This window comes from Mauremys reevesii, linkage group 5 (assembly GCF_016161935.1).
Source record: "Mauremys reevesii isolate NIE-2019 linkage group 5, ASM1616193v1, whole genome shotgun sequence".
Taxonomy (NCBI): domain Eukaryota; kingdom Metazoa; phylum Chordata; order Testudines; family Geoemydidae; genus Mauremys; species Mauremys reevesii.
Genome location: NC_052627.1, coordinates 84,355,157 through 84,369,417, shown reverse-complemented (window position 1 = coordinate 84,369,417; position 14,261 = coordinate 84,355,157). Strand labels below are relative to the sequence as shown.

General features: G+C 43.7%; 1 protein-coding gene and 1 long non-coding RNA gene across 10 annotated transcripts in view; one reads left to right on the top strand and one right to left on the bottom strand.

The window, feature by feature from the left end:
* Window positions 1-14,261, top strand: part of MICU3 (mitochondrial calcium uptake family member 3) — a 120,396-nt gene that overhangs the window by 16,257 nt on the left and 89,878 nt on the right. The window contains exon 1 of one of the 9 annotated variants that reach the window (XM_039539132.1): window positions 7,965-8,022. The exons of the other annotated variants lie outside the window; for them this stretch is intronic. The gene's annotated coding sequence lies outside the window, so the exon portion shown is untranslated. Of the gene's footprint in view, window positions 1-7,964; window positions 8,023-14,261 lie in introns of those variants that run through there. 9 annotated transcript variants of the gene reach the window in all.
* Window positions 2,204-7,774, bottom strand: LOC120405512. The gene is made up of 3 exons (XR_005598632.1): window positions 7,639-7,774; window positions 7,121-7,237; window positions 2,204-3,748 (listed from the first exon to the last, which is right to left on the bottom strand). It is a non-coding gene; the product is annotated as an uncharacterized LOC120405512 (long non-coding RNA).

Genomic DNA, 14,261 nt, shown 5'->3' with positions numbered 1-14,261 from the left:
GAAAACAGCTTAAGAAGTGCTCCTGTCTCTAGCACCCAGCTACCCAGTTCCCAGTGGGATCCAAACCCCAAATGAATCCGTTTTACTCTGTATAAAGCTTATACAGGATAAACTCATAAATTGTCTATAACACTCAGGGGCAGCTCTACCTTTTTGGCCGCCCCAAGCAGTCATGTGCGGGAGGTGCCCCGGAGCCGCGGGAGCAGCGGACCTCCCACGAGCATGACTGCAGAGAGACCGCTGGTCCCGCGTGGCTCGGCTGGTCCAGTCGTCCCGGGGCTCCGGTGGACCTCCCGCAGGCATGACTGTGGCAGGTCCGCCGGCCCAGCCTGCCGCCTCCTCCCGGCGGCAGGGGACGGGCCGCTCCTCGGCTCGCAGCAGCAGGATGAGCTGGGGCCCCAGCCTTTTGCCGCCCCCTAGATTTTGCCGCCCTAGGCACCAGCTTGTTTTGCTGGTGCCTAGAGCCGCCCCTGATAACACTGACAGAGAGGGATGCACAGCTGTTTGCTCCCCCAGTTATTATTTACTACTCTGGGTTAATGAATAAGCAAAATGTGATTTTATTAAATATAAAAAGTAGGATTTAAGTGGTTCCGCCTAATAACAGACAGAACGAAGTAAGTTACCAAGCAAAATAAGTCCTTGTTCCAGTTCTGGTGGTAGCTAGGGGATTTCTCATGACTGCAGTCCCTTTGTTCTGTTCCACCCTGTGACGGGTCTGGTATCCCAGCACCCCCTGGTGGCAGGGGTGGGCTGGAGCCTAGCGCCGCGCCACTCCCTTGTTCTTCGGCCTACCCCTGGTAACCGACGTATGACGGCCTACTGGCCAGAGTTCACATAAACAACCCCCTCTCGGAGCGGGGTAGCACAGCCTAGCGGCCGGAGTCCAACAACCCCCCTCTTCGGAGCGGGGTAGCACGGCCTAGCGGCCGGAGTCCGTAGACACCTCTTCGGAGCGGGGTAGCACGGCCTAGCGGCCGGAGTCCAACAACCCCCTCTTCGGAGTGGGGTAGCATGGCCTAGCGGCCGGAGTCCAACAACCCCCCTCTTCGGAGTGGGGTAGCACAGCCTAGCGGCCAGAGTCCATAGACATCCCTTCGGAGCGGGGTAGCACGGCTTAGCAGCCAGAGTCCAACAACCCCCCCTTCGGAGCGGGGTAGCACGGCCTAGCGGCCAGAGTCCATAGACACCCCTTTGGAGCGGGGTAGCACGGAGTCCAACAACCCCCCCCCGCTCGGCGGGGAGCCGCCCACAACACGCCGAGCAGTACTGCAGCTTTAAGGCTGTCAGTCTCGACAGTCTCCTGGGTCACTTTCTACCCTGTCTAGCCGGACGTCGGCATTGTGGGAGCGGTTCCCCCGTAGGTCTCTCCCGGCAGGCGCCCCCCCGGGGTCTCCGGTACAGCCTCGGCTCAGCTAACGCCCCGGTCCAGGTGCACTGGCTCTCCTTCTGCAGGAGCTGACAGTCTGCGTCCTTCTCCCCCGGTGGTCAGCCCCGACTGAGCAGACCTGCAGGCTTTTATACCAGTCTGCCAGTTGGAGCACGCCCAGCAGAGCTTCCTGGGCGTGGCTTCCTCTGCTATCAAAGAAGGGTTAACCCCCGCTGTACCAGTGCGGGGCTGCCCCGCCCCGTCACACACACCCTTATATAGCTTTGGCAAAAGGCAGGAATCTTTTGTCTCTCTGGGTCCCCACCCCTCTTTCTAAATGGAAAAGCACCAGGTTTAAGATGGATTCCAGTACCAGGTGACATGGTCACATGTCCTGTGAGACCCCCCAAGCCGTCATTCTGCCTGCCCTGATTCACAGGAATGTTTGCAAGTAAACAGAGCCATCAAGATTCCAAACCACCATTTCATATTTCTAGTTTCAGATACAAGAATGATACATTTATACAAATAGGATGACCACACTCAGTAGAGTATAAGCTTTGTAATGATACCTTACAAGACACCTTTTGTATGAAGCATATTCCAGTTCCATTATATTTACACTCATTAGCATATTTTCATAAGATCCTATGGAATGCAACGTCACAAACTCCTAGGCAGGAATGAGTTTTGTACACAACAAGAGACCCACTCACGCTTCTGATATTTCCATTTGAGTGGAGAATGAGGAGAGAGAAGTGAGAATAAAAGAGAATAGTTTTACATAGAATAATTTACACTTCACTCCTAAAGCACTTATAAAGTTACTCAACGTACAAGTGAACTGTTTTATACACAAATTGCCTAACTCACTATTGGAATGCCACCATATTTAAGGCAAAAAGTGGTAGCTGTGTAATAGCACACAGCAGTATTATACAATAGGACTATCCATCTTCGAAGACTTACTTTTCTTTTGTTTAAAGCAACACTTTCATGATTGATCCTAAATATAATATGCTTTCCTAAATGTCAGGTATACTGTACAAATATGCCTCTTAATCAAAAAAGACAAAAAAAGACTAAAATTTCCCCAAGGTCTGCAATAGTGTTTACATCAGTGTTTTTAGTCTATCTGCTCTAAATCTAATACTTCTGGAAAGTGACTTTCAGGAACATGGAAGGTCATCTAGCCCCTAACATCTGTTTAATTGGTGGAGCATCATGATTTCTGGACATATTTTAGGTTATACAAAATAACTTCGATTTTGAGACTATTGTAGGCCCCATTTGAGAAGGTTGCTAGTTTTTCAGGATATGTTTGTAAGATATGCTTAATATGTAAGGGTGCAAACATATATCCCTTCAAAAAGATATTGCCAGAATACTATTTAATTTTCAAAATGGCCTTTTATTCTCCCTGATGTTGATAAACTGACAGTAAAATGTATCTTAGAGGGAAAACACTTTTTTCATAATATGTGAATACTTGGCTGCTGTAGATTTGCTTATGACTGCTAACATGAATTAATCCATTTTATAAAATTGCTGTGAAATATCTTTTATGCAGAAGTATGTGTGAGTGTTTTTAGACAGGGGAGACATTTAAAGCATGCCACTGGAATATGGGCAGGAACATCAATTTTTATCACCTGCTTTTTATTTTATTATGCTATTGCTGTGTACCATTCAAAATTTTCCAAGGGCTTGTCTGTGAGTGAGTGAGAGAGAAAATGAGAATGAATCAGCAGCTTTTTGCTGCACCTCAGTTTACATGCATTATCCAAGCTGCAATAGCAGCATGAACTTGGGATGGTGTGCCTTTGTCAATGTTCATCACTGGGTACACATGGGCAGCTTGCCGCATGGTGTTCTCAGAGGGTATGCTTCACTGCTGAGCATTCTGCATTCTGGAAGTTTTGTCACTGCATTGTGGGATGCATAGCAGAAGCCAAGCTAGTTAAAATTGTTTTAAATCCCATGATTCATCTGTCTTTGCCTCATATTGCCTTTATGGGTGGTCTAGTGCCACTTTTGAATTGCTGTCTCACCACTATGCTGGCAACCTTTGATACGCACAGGCTGCTTGGGCTGTATTTTAGCACTCAGCTGGCAGAACTTGACTGGAGATTTCGCCTGCTCTGTCACTGAATAGACATAGCAGCTGGAGACTTCACCTGCCACACCACTGAATAGATGTAGCAGCAGCAGGAGTGTCTTCAGTGATGGTGGAACTGGGATGTAGATGACGAGGAAGAGAGACACTGAGGAACTGATAGTAGGAGAGGACTGGTTCCTGGAGCAGCTTCACAGCATACAGTGCAGATTCTGAGCTCAGGTAACCGGAACATATTGATAGGAAAGGATTCACCTGCAGATCTGAGATAACAGCAGTGGTGAGAGAATTTTAGAATGTGAGGAAGGCAACCTTTTTGGAGATGTGCTGTGCTAATCCTGGAGCTACAGTGGCAGCAGAGCAGCATGTGGCACACCATATCTGTGGACAAGGAAGTCACAATTGCCATCTGGAAACTGGCCACCCCCAAGTACAGCTGGCCCATAGTGAGCCAATTCGGTATGGGGAGATCACCATTGGGGGCCACTGTCATGCAGTTGTGAGATATCATAGAAGAGTTACTGTTGCACTGAGTTATAATTAGGTGTAAATGAGCATGTTTTTAATGATTATATTAACCAATGAGACTGTACCTTTCTTTAGAAAATAACTGAAGTACAAATGGGAAAGGTTGATTAAAGTTTATTTAAATCCCAGCTTTCCTCTTGGTAATTTAAATCAGCCTACCCTGTGGGTGAATATTGTCAGATGCCTGTTGCTCTTATTTTGTGTCTTAGGCCCAAAATTTGTGCTGCTTTACATCCAACTGTTAACCCATGGAGGAGTGGAGGTGTTGGAAGTTCTTTGTGTAGTGCTTATGGACTGTGGAAGTACTACCTTGTGGCAGTCCTTGCTGTACTTGTTTTGACTGGCCTATGAGACATTATTGAACATTGAATTAGTGTCTTTGACATTATTAAAATTGTAGAACAGGAGTCAGCAACCTTCGGCATGTGGCCCATCAGGGTAATCTGCTGGTGGGCCGTGAGACATCTTGTTTACATTGGCTGTTCACAGGCATGGCCCTCCACAGCTCCCAGTGGCCACAGTTCGCCGTTCCTGGCCAATGGGAGTTGTGGGAAGTGGTGGCCAGCACATCCCTGCGGCCTGCAGCTTCCCACAGCTCCCATTGGCCGGGAATGGCGAACCATGGCCACTGGGAGCTGTGCCTGTGGATGGTCAATGTAAACAAGATGTCTTGTAGCCTGCTACCGGATTACCCTGATGGGCCATGTGCTGAAGCTTCCCCAACCCCTGTTGTAGAATATAATTACAACAAGGTTTATCGCCTGCTCAGTTTGCCTGTTTTTTTTTCAAGAAGAATATAAGAGAAGGAATACATTTTAAATATCAGTTGCATTTTTTTTATGTAATCAAAGGAATTATGGCAGAAAAACTGAATGATGGTCAAGTGTATAGACTAAATCAGACACTTGCAGTTCTTACTTGCAAGACCAAACTCAGCTGAAAGAAGAAATGATGAAGTACAGTAGCAAAAAAATGAAAATGACATCAATACAGTACATCTACATGTAAAAGCAGCAAAGAGTCTTGTGGCACCTTATAGACTAACAGACGTTTTGGAGCATGAGCTTTCGTGGGTGAATACCCACTTCGTCGGATGCATGCTTTTACAGATCCAGACTAACACGGCTACCCCTCTGATACTTGACACACATACATGGTAATTGGGTCAAAGGAGACCAACTAGATGACTTATAGAAAGCTAACAGATATATAAACACATGAATAAATTTGGACTAAAGACAGATGTGTTACTGTGGCTTTACAAAAATGAGTAGACGCTTCAGGGTCTGGGAGCTGATAGTGAGAGGAGGCTGTTGGTTTGAGGTTGGACTAATGGGTTGACCTGAATTAAGGTACTTTATGTATATACATCAATGTCTCTGATAAAGATTGTTAAATTACTAGCAATGAATTAAGACCAGTAGATTTACTCCTGGGGGAATTCTGCACCACTGCACAATGCAGACTTTTGCAGAATACTTGGTTCAGTGTAGGGACCTGAATTAGATGACCTCTTGAGGTCTCTTCCAGCCCTCTGTTTCTTTTGGGATTACTTTTTTTAAAAAGTTTAATAAAGAAATAAAAAATACAATGTTAAATGACTTACTGCTTGTATGTTACCAAATACCACACATTTCACAAGCTATCCAGTGCAATTATGCACTGTGTCAAAGCTTCAAGAACATATTACAAAATCAGACTAATACACAGCCAGAACATGTTATGATAGGGGTAAAAGACACACACACAAGCATTCACAGATAGGTAAAAAGGGAAAGCGGGGGCACAAGAGAGGGAAAAAGTGGAGATGTCAGGCATTGTTTGCGCTATCTCAGCAATCTTGATACATTTGAATAAAGAAACATTGTCCAAATTTCTTCCCATTTATTTACTTGCGCTCTGCATGGATGAGTTACTCTTCCTTTGCTACAATTCAGACACATCTGAATACCACTGCTCTAGTCTGGGAATAAGCCTACTCTTCCATTTTTGTAAAATCATGGGCTTGACAATCTTTGCGGCCCTCAAGAATCAGTGTAGTACATATGTAAGCTATGATATAGTTTTCAGCTGAGGTTTGATTGCTGAAGCCAAGCGTTATTTTAATTATTGTGTCTGTCTCTTTCCACAGTTGCCTGACTGTTAGACAGTCCCCCAGCATATGCATCAGGATCCCTTTTTCTTCAGTTCAGCACCAACAAATATCAGAGAACAAAGTCTCCAGCCCTACATTTCTATGATTCTATAACCTTCTCTTAGGTAGTTTGGGGAGGGCATACCTGGGAACTCATTAGAGCAAGGATACAATGAGGAGGTACACATATGGTTGCTTTTTCTACCTCTCCATCCGTTCCCAACCAGGAAACAGGTTCAATAAACCAGGGCCCAGTGCAGGGCAGCAAGGAGGAACTGACCATTAATCTGTACTTATTGCAAGAGATTTTAAATTAAGGGCTGTTGCTTAGCTTTAGCTGAGAAGAAAAACAAAGCTTTGGCTTTGTTTCTGGACTAGGTAGAAGAAAGCCAGAAGGAGGCATCCTGACACCTTGCAAATTGGGCCAGAAGGGAAAAAGCTCAGAAGTCTGTGTGCCAAGGGCCAGGATGCTTCTTTCCTGTTACCTTTGGCTATGACTGTTCTCTGTAGATCTGTTTTCATGTGTATACAGAACAATGTTTAAAAATTAACTTTATCAGTATAAACTGACCTTGTGCTGCTCCTGTGCCAAGCTGGAGAGTGATGGTATGGGAGTTTGGGGGTGAAACTTGGAGGGACATGAACTGGAGGTTGAGGATTGGGGTGGTGGTGATATATGGAGAGTGGCCAGGCTCTCAGGTTTTAAAATAGAGGTTTGTATGGGAGGAGTGAGCACACTGGTAAGGAGAAAAAGTACTGGCAAGACATGGATGTCAATATGACAAGAGATCAGGTTGTCAGATGGAGTGTAGGGGGATCAGGAAAAGCAATTTTATTCATATGAAACTTTAAAATGCTTAACTTTCTGGATATAAAGCTTTAAATACTTTAAAGCTTTGAATGTGGATAAAAACCTTTCCCTCCACCATCCACTTTTCTATTTCCTACCCACTTCCCCTTTCACCACACTAACCTATCTCCTATGGAATTGCTGAAGTCTCCAAAAGAGTCCTGCTTTGTAAGGTCTGTCAAAGAAGGACTTCCCTCCTGCTGACCTTAGACACCAAAGGTGTTTACATTTGTCACTCTTCTGGGGGAAAAAAAGAAAAGAAAACAAAAAAACCCAATAAAACCCACAAGAAATAACACCCTGTAACAGTGTGGGACTCACCCCTGCAGCGCCTCCTGCTGGTCATCCAGGGAATTAGCATTTCCAGCTCCAGAGCACCCTCAGCAGGCTGGTGTCTCACTTACACTGGGCCCAAGTCCCTCTTGGACCCCAATGCCCCCTGGCAGTACCCTCGCAGATCTGGGTCTCCTCTCCCCAGGGAACTCCCACCCTCTATCTCCACCTCACCTCAGACTATGGCCACTGCCAGTCTCGATCTAGCCCCATTCACTGGGGTAGACTGCAGTATATATGCCACTCATCACCGGCAAGTGCGGGGTTTTGGACCTGCTGCCTCTGGCCGCCCTCTGCAACCCCAGTACCTTCTTTGGCCTTTAACAAGGCCTGCAGTCTGGGGGGTTTCTAGGCCAGAACTCTCCAGCTCCTCTAGCCTTCCCCAAGCCCTGCTGCAGTCTTGATACCTTCTCAGCTTCCAGGCAGCCAGGCCCTTCCCTCTCTACCACTAAAGAGAGACTCTATCTCTGGCTTCTGGCCCCAGCCCTCTTATAAGGGCCAGCTGGGCCCTCATTAACCCAGCCTTGGCCTGATTGGGGCGTGGCCCCCAGCTGAGGCTGCTTTCCCCAATCAGCCCTGCTTTTTCCAACTGTAGCCCTCTCCAGGGCTGTTTTAATCCCCTGTTCCTCAGGAGTGGGGCAGCCACCCCACTGCACACCCTAAATAAAAACCCCAGGGATATTCAGAAACAGGTAACTTCATTAAAAAGAGTTGTTTGAAAATATGTTACAATGGCAAACTAACATTGCCAAAAAAGTATTAAATGTGTATACTATTTTTAAAAATAAAAGATAAGGGGACCAATACCCCAACATTAAAAAGCTATGACTGGGTTGACCATGGAAGTCATGCCGTGATGGTGAGTGATGAAAGTTTACATGACAGCTGGAAATTGGCTGAATCCCTTAACTGTTCAGTTCCAGATTTCTAACGTTTGGGGGTTTTATACCGTTAGTTTGGGTGTCAATGAGACTCCCTTAAAACAGACTTTCAACCTTAATACTTTGTTTAAAAAAAGATTCTTGTTTGTGAATAGAAAGGTTAATTTTGAGGCTGAAAGGAAAAGTGTTGTAGATTTTGTTTGGTTTTTGGTAAATCCTATTAAGCAAAAGCAACAAAGAATCCTGTGGCACCTTATAGACTAACAGACGTTTTGCAGCATGAGCTTTCGTGGGTGAATACCCACTTCTTCAGATGCAAGATGCAAGAAGAAGTGGGTATTCACCCACGAAAGCTCATGCTGCAAAACGTCTGTTAGTCTATAAGGTGCCACAGGATTCTTTGTTGCTTTTACAGATCCAGACTAACACGGCTACCCCTCTGATACCTATTAAGCAAAATAGGTCAGCAGATGAGGTAAACCAGAACTAACCTGCTATTCATAAAATTGAGAAAATACTGCTACTCAGAGATTTGTGACAGTGCACTTAAGGGAAATGGCCACGTCCAGTTTTTAAAAGGCACAGAACTATAACATGATATAAGATCATTGTAAGTAGTAGACAAGATTGCCAAGAGGATTAGTAAACAGAAGTCTGAAAAATCTTTTTTTCTTTTATTTGTCAGAGATATGCTTTCATGAAAGTTTTTGAAGATTGCCGATAATTACTAAGAGATTTAGTTTGGATAAGCTTTAAAAACTTCAAATAGAAATTGGAGTCTTTTTGACTCTTACACCCCTACTTTGTCAACACCACTGTACTTTCCTTTAGAATTTGCCTGGCTTTTTGAATCTTCCTGAATGATCCATCTGTTTTGGTACTCATGCTGCTTCAGTAAAACTTCCCCAACTCTGAGACGTATGCGGTCAAAGGTGCACCAGAGTTTGCATGAGTTAAATAGACAGGGAGCAAGTTGTAGCACAGGGGTAGGCAACCTATGGCACGGGTGCCGAAGGCAGCATGTGAGCTGATTTTCAGTGGCACTCACACTTTCCGGGTTCTGGCCACCAGTCAGGGGTGGGGAAGCTCTGCATTTGATTTAATTTTAAATGAAGCTTCTTAAACATTTTAGAAACCTTATTTACTTTACATACAACAATAGTTTAGTTATATATTATAGACTTATAGAAAGAGACCTTCTAAAAACGTTAAAATGTATTACTGGCACGCAAAACCTTAAATTAGAGTGAATAAATGAAAACTCGGCACTCCGCTTCTGAAAGGTTGCTGACCCCTGTTGTAGCATAATTAAGGCTGCAAGTTTGTCACGGAGGTCATGAAAGTTATGGATTCCGTGACCTCTGTGACTTCTGCAGTGGCCGGTGCAGCTGGCCCAACGCCTGCTTGGGCGGCCCCTGGGCGGCCACCCACACCGGGCGCTGCTGGGGCAGTCTCGGGCCACCGCTTCCCCCACCCTCAGCAGCAGCAAGAGTTTGGGTGGGGCATTCAGAGCTGGGGGTTGGGGTGTGGGAGGGGGCCCTGGGCAGCGCTTACCTCAGGGGGGCTCCCCGGAAGTGATGACATCCCTCAGCTCTTGGGGGAGGCAGGGCCAGGGGACTCTGCGTGCTGCCTCCGCCTGCAGGCACCACCCCCACAGTTCCCATTGGCCGTGGTTCCCGACCAATGTGCGCTGCGGAGCCGGCACCCAGGGAGGAGGCAGCACACGAACTGTGTGGCCACACCTCCGCATCTGCCTAGGAGCTGAGGGATGTCGCTGCTTCCAGGGAGGCATGGGTGGGGAGCCTGCCAGTCCCGCCATTCCCTCCGGCCCCCACAGCACCAGCACAGGTCTCGGGCTGCGTGCCGCCCTCCCGCAACCCAATACCCCAGCACCAGTGAAGGTCCTGGGCCGCATGCCACCGCCTGTCCCACCCCCAGCACGCGCTGGGCCGCCCCCCTGAGAACCCGTGGCACTCCCGGGCTGTCCCCCTCCCCAAGATTTAGTATGGAGTATATAGGAGAAGTCTGTGAAGTCTACGGGTCATATACACGGGTCATTAATTTTTGTTTACTGCCCGTGACCTGTCCAAGACTTTTACTAAAAATACAAGTGACTAAAATGTAGCCTTAAGCATAACTAAAATTGTCAGGGATGGGATCTTCTAATGACTGGGGAGGATGGGTAATATATACAAGTAATGAAGAATGTTGGGAGAGGGAATCCCTTTAATGAACTTTTAAAAAGGTTGGGTTGGGGCTGTACCTGAAGATTGGCCTGGAATTTTTTTTTAGCAAACCTATTCACCCATTCTTAATATTTAGAGGCTTTATGAATGAGATTAAGTGTGAAAAATGTATTGTGACTTGGTAAAGAATTGCAGAAAGAATTGCTTTCTTCTAACACTGAACTCTGTTTAAATAAGGAAAACAATATGTATTCCTAAAGATATTTTGTCTCTCCTTCAATATAAAGTATCTGACTGGAATCTTTCCCAGTCAAAATTCTACCTAGTTTCCAACTATATGTATAAATAAATAGTACACAAATACATAATAAATTAATCTATGAAAGCCAGTATACCAGTACAGTAGATTAGGCTGCCGTTATAGGCTTGAAGGCAGATGTAAAACGTATTTTGGTTCTAATCTGAAAAATGAAAGCAACTACATTCATAGTAATGGGTATTGCTCTTAATTCACAAAACAAAATGTCTAAGTATTGCAACATATATAGAGTGAAATCCTAGTTCCATTGAAGTCAGTGGCAAAACTCCCATTGACTTCAGTCTTCTTAGTGTATGTGCAGTGTGCCTCAGGTGGCGTGTAACCAGGATTCATCTCCGAATTTGGTCCACTGGTTGGATCATTAGCTTCCTCAGCCCGAGCTGGATGCTGACAGGGAATGCAACGTGAATTCTGATCCATGCCCCCCATTGACGTCAGTGGAACAAGATTTCACCATTGTCGTTAAAGATCTTGTAGGGCTAAGTAGTGACATGAGTTAAATTCAAGCATGTCTTAAAACTTCCTTGCATACCGTGTGTCACTTTATTTTTATTGTCACACTCAGCACTTAAGAAATGTTAAAGTATGTGTCTGACAATGCAGTAAATACTATTGGAAGTGTCTCCATGGAAACATAAGCAACACTACTTGAGATGGTCTGAATTGCCCCAAAGTGCACAGAACCTCAACATATCCTCCAAGTACTGCACCTGAATAGAAGAGTATGCTAAAACTTCCTAAGTGATCCATTATCCATAGATCCTCTTGAGTCACTGTGATCTGTTATGGTTATACTTGTTCAGTAAATTCTTAAAATGTAACTCTACTGTGAAAGGTGACTGGGCAAAAATGGTACTTGTGCTTGTTTCCTGTGTTTATTCAGAATTGTATCTGCTAATATTAGAGATAAAAATAATTGTCCACTCTCTTTAGCCCTGCAGAAGTTGTACAAACTAAGAGGGAATGAGCTGGATTCTCTTTTTTTCATGTGTATCATAAACAGAATTGTTAACTAAAACTCTGATTGCAGAGATAATCTGTTACATCTGTGTAAACGCACTGAAGAGGATGGGTTGCACAAATTTCACTGAAAGCGTCACCTGAATGCAACTGGTTTGCATGTGTATAATTTGAGAGCACAGTTTGGCCTACAGGATCTTTTATTACTGCTGATGGATGTCCAAGAAGGAAAGAACTCAGCTTTCCATTCTCATCCCACGGTAACTTTGCAGGGCAGGCAGTTAGAAAAACATCTTATCCTTGTACATTTGATTTGGAAATCATTGGAAAATGTTAAAACTTGGAACCCCAAAATGCCACAATTACAGTCACTTCTCAGGACTGTAGTGTAAGTGTATATGTGATCTTAAAAAAAAATTCTTAGTGTCAGAGCTGATAAACTATTAGTTTGTACGTAGCAAACATTTTTTCTAAATTAAAATTGACTGTTTTGATATATTTTAAAATATATAGAAATGCTAATCTAAAATGTAGAAGAATATTTGGGCCTTCTGGGAAGAGCCCTGTGTGTGTGTGGTTTGCACTGCACAGAAGGGGTCTTGTTTGTCCCCAGAATGCTATTAAATATGCCCTAGAAACACAGACAGGGATCTCCAGTAAAGAGGATCAAGAAGCTTTACTTTCTTCATGGGAGGGTAGTGGGGGACTGATAACCCTTGTAATCTTGGCTTGAAACACTGACTTCTAAAAATAAAAAAGATTTTGAATTGCATGATACTACTGTATGGATTATAGACTTTCTCTCAGCCTAAGAGAGTCTCTGATACTGAGAAATTTATTAGCTTCCTAATTTTGCAATTTGTGAGTTGTCTTGGAGGTGAGAAAAAAGTGATTAGTAAGAAGTTCACTTTCACAGAACTTCTTAACAATTGGCAGAAGCAAATACTTGATGCACTTATTGTTTTTTCTTCAGTAAATGGGGTCTGCATACAGTGTCTCCTTCCTCCTTCTCAACATGGATTATGGATTACTTCCTTCAGATCACAAAAAGTTTCTCGCCTGTTTTGCCAAGTTATAGAATAGCTTTACATAGCCAATTATTTTAACTTCTGCTAAGAACTGAGGAGGCAGCATAACAAGTGACTGCATATAGTCTTGCAAGATAAATCTGTGGTGATACTTGTACAGGACCCTTGTTTAGCATATCTACAAGTGTAGAAATTGAAAAAATTCACAGCAACTTCATCTAGATTGTCCCTAATGAGGTTGAATTTTTATTTTTATATGTATTTTATTTTTGGCTATTTGGTTAGTTTTATTTCTGACCTACAGTCCAAGGTAATTCTTCTCATGTGTCCCCAAAGGGAGATTTTCAACCAGTTGTTGACACTCAGCCATTTATGAGCCCAGCCCTGCATCTGATCTACAACACCAATTTAAACATTTAGTCATTGGGAGGGCTACAAGTCAGAGGCAGCTTAGTTTTATTTCACCCCTGTAGTTTTACTTGTGTGTTACTTTTTCAGGTGACTAAATGTTTACATGTTTGAAATCAGAACTCAAGCAACCCTACATTTGTGACCACCCAGTAAACATGCCTTTTCCTTTTAATCACTGAAATCTAAACCTCACCCTTAGGAAGCTTTCTGAAAAAATACCTTCCATTTGTAGTTTAAGACTGTTATCTCTTGGTGGACACTAACTGCAAACATCTCTTAAGCTTGTTCCCTTTGTTGGAAGTGTTTGGACTCCTCTCTAAAAACAAACTTTATGTGGCTAGTTTCTTAGGTGGTTTAAAAAAAAAGTACTGTTTAAGATCCAATTGTTGTCTTTGATTTAATAGTTTCAAAATTGTTTAGGTGGCAAAACTAACTAAATGGTATGCCAGTGAAATGAATAAAAGGTTAGAGTGACATTATAGCTGTTTTTTGCTTAGATATTGCTTTCTGATTTTTAAATATTAATAAAAGTTAACTGTATCATTGCTCTTCATTTTTAAGCTGTTGTTTTTCTCTGCATTTGTGATGAACAGGTTGAAATACTAATTTTTCCTTTTTGATATTGCCTCCATAGAATCATGTGTCTAGCTACATGGCCAAGGAATGTTTACAAGCAGCTGTTGGCAGTTAGGGGTGCATGTGCATGTCCCACAAAACCAATATTCTATTATCAGATTAAACAGTGCAAAATAGAAAAGAGAATCATGAGGATTGATATCCTTTGGGATTTTACTCTAGTTAGTTATAGAGTCACTTGATAGTAGCAATATGCCAATCAACACAAATACATATGTGTGTGTGTGTGTGTGTGTGAGAGAGAGAGAGAGAGAGAGAGAGAGCGCGGAGGGGTTGGAATGTCCACCTGCAGCCACAGGATGAGATGAAAGGTCTTTGGCAGTATCCCAAGAGTTCAAGTACTCCACGCATTTACAGACTTCAGAACTTCATATGAAGTTATGCCATTTAAGCAGTTTCTTAACTTTAGAGGAGTTCTGTTTGTTCCTCACAAAGTATAGCAGTATTGATAATACTAGCTATTGAACCCAGGATAGCCATAGAAAGTTTACACCTGTAGAACCTCTTGCA